Here is a 2,500-nt window from a genome sequence, read left to right as displayed (position 1 = left end):
GACCCTCGGTTCCCTTCTCGTTCTCTACTCTCGCGCTTCTCCCCCTTCTCCGAGCCGCCTCGGGGAGGACGGTCGGGAAGCGCGGAAGGCGTACGCGGGCCCCGGTGGGGACGCCCCCACACACCCTTCGCTCGCGAGGGACCCGCGCCGCACCCTCCGCGCCTCCGTCGTCTCCTCCCCGTAGGGGGTAGGGGCTCGGGACAGACCGGGGGTAAGAAAAAAAGGGATAGCCCGGCGGCGGAGTGGAAACGCCAACCGCCGCGGCCGCTTTCCCGCTGGGAAGCTCTCGTGAGAAAAAAGGCCGCCCTCGGAGAAGATCTTTGTGCTTCCCGGCACGGGGAGCGATTCGGACGACGGGCCCCCTCGCGCGACCCCCCCCCGCCGGTAGACGGCCGGGAAGTCGCGGGGTAGGTCCCCGCCGTTCGCCCGTGCGGGTCGTCGGACCGCTTTTCGACGCTCGGGTCGTTTCAAACTCGCCACCGCGAGGCCGCCCGCCTCCTCGGGAGGGCGGGGGCGGCCGGCGCGCTCGCGCCACCGTAAGGAGGGTGAAACCCCGGGTGTGGGGGAGGAAGGGGCCGCTCGCCTGTGACCGGCGCGGGCTCCAGAGCCCGGGCCGAGCGTGCGGCGCCACCTCCCCGCCCGGGAGCGCTTCGCCAAATCGATCGGAAGAGGACGACGCTGGGCCAGAAGGGAAGGGGGTCTTTCGGACCGGAACCTTCATCCCAGGGCCCGCCGGATGGCTGCGTACGTCGTGGGGGCGCTCTGACTCCGGGCCCCGCGCCTGGCAAACTCCCCACCGGGAGCTGCGGGAGAGGCCAGAGCGCGTACCCGCAACCGGAAGGGGTCCCCGAGCCGCAGTTCGCGCATCGCTCGGAGTACCGGTTCGTCGAGGGGAGCGTTCGAAGTCTGGAGAGGCGCTCTTCTCTCACATATATCTCCCGGAGGCGTGGGATGAAGTGTCTTTGGGCGGTTGGGAGCCCCCCCCGCGTAAGCCGGGTCGGTCCCGCCAACTACCCGCCCCCCTGGAACTGCCGGGCGGACGCGGCAGGCAAATTCGACCCCATCCCGGTTCTACGGATTTTTTTGCTCCTTTGGCTCCCCCTCTGGCCGCTTTGGGGTACTGCAACCGAGGACCTGCCGAAACGCGTGGAACTGCCCGTCGGATTCGAGTTAAGAGGCGTCAACCGTGGAAGTCTGAACGGTCTGAAAAATTTTCTAAGTCCCAAGGACTCTCCGGCGTGATTCTCTGGAGCCCTTTTCGGCTTGCGAGGCTGCCCGACGCCCCTCCCGGATGATGGAAGTCTGACGGAATTTTTTTTTTTGACCGATTTCTCCCAACTGCCGGGGAACATTGGGAGAGATTGTCTGGAGCCCCGCTCGGGCTCCCGAGGGCCCCGACACCCCCCCGGATGATGGAAGTCTGACGGAATTTTTTTTTTTGACCGATTTCTCCCAACTGCCGGGGAACATTGGGAGAGATCGTCTGGAGCCCCGCTCGGGCTCCCGAGGGCCCCGACACCCCCCCGGATGATGGAAGTCTGACGGAATTTTTTTTTTTGACCGATTTCTCCCAACTGCCGGGGAACATTGGGAGAGATTGTCTGGAGCCCCGCTCGGGCTCCCGAGGGCCCCGACACCCCCCCGGATGATGGAAGTCTGACGGAATTTTTTTTTTTGACCGATTTCTCCCAACTGCCGGGGAACATTGGGAGAGATCGTCTGGAGCCCCGCTCGGGCTCCCGAGGGCCCCGACACCCCCCCGGATGATGGAAGTCTGACGGAATTTTTTTTTTTGACCGATTTCTCCCAACTGCCGGGGAACATTGGGAGAGATTGTCTGGAGCCCCGCTCGGGCTCCCGAGGGCCCCGACACCCCCCCGGATGATGGAAGTCTGACGGAATTTTTTTTTTTGACCGATTTCTCCCAACTGCCGGGGAACATTGGGAGAGATCGTCTGGAGCCCCGCTCGGGCTCCCGAGGGCCCCGACACCCCCCCGGATGATGGAAGTCTGACGGAATTTTTTTTTTTGACCGATTTCTCCCAACTGCCGGGGAACATTGGGAGAGATTGTCTGGAGCCCCGCTCGGGCTCCCGAGGGCCCCGACACCCCCCCGGATGATGGAAGTCTGACGGAATTTTTTTTTTTGACCGATTTCTCCCAACTGCCGGGGAACATTGGGAGAGATCGTCTGGAGCCCCGCTCGGGCTCCCGAGGGCCCCGACACCCCCCCGGATGATGGAAGTCTGACGGAATTTTTTTTTTTGACCGATTTCTCCCAACTGCCGGGGAACATTGGGAGAGATCGTCTGGAGCCCCGCTCGGGCTCCCGAGGGCCCCGACACCCCCCCGGATGATGGAAGTCTGACGGAATTTTTTTTTTTGACCGATTTCTCCCAACTGCCGGGGAACATTGGGAGAGATTGTCTGGAGCCCCGCTCGGGCCCCCGAGGGCCCCGACACCCCCGGAAAATCATGGAAGTAGGAAAATTTCGATTTT

This window comes from Anomaloglossus baeobatrachus, unplaced genomic scaffold, assembly GCF_048569485.1.
Source record: "Anomaloglossus baeobatrachus isolate aAnoBae1 unplaced genomic scaffold, aAnoBae1.hap1 Scaffold_3593, whole genome shotgun sequence".
In the NCBI taxonomy this organism is placed as follows: Eukaryota; Metazoa; Chordata; class Amphibia; order Anura; family Aromobatidae; genus Anomaloglossus; species Anomaloglossus baeobatrachus.
This window is presented reverse-complemented; position numbering follows the sequence as displayed.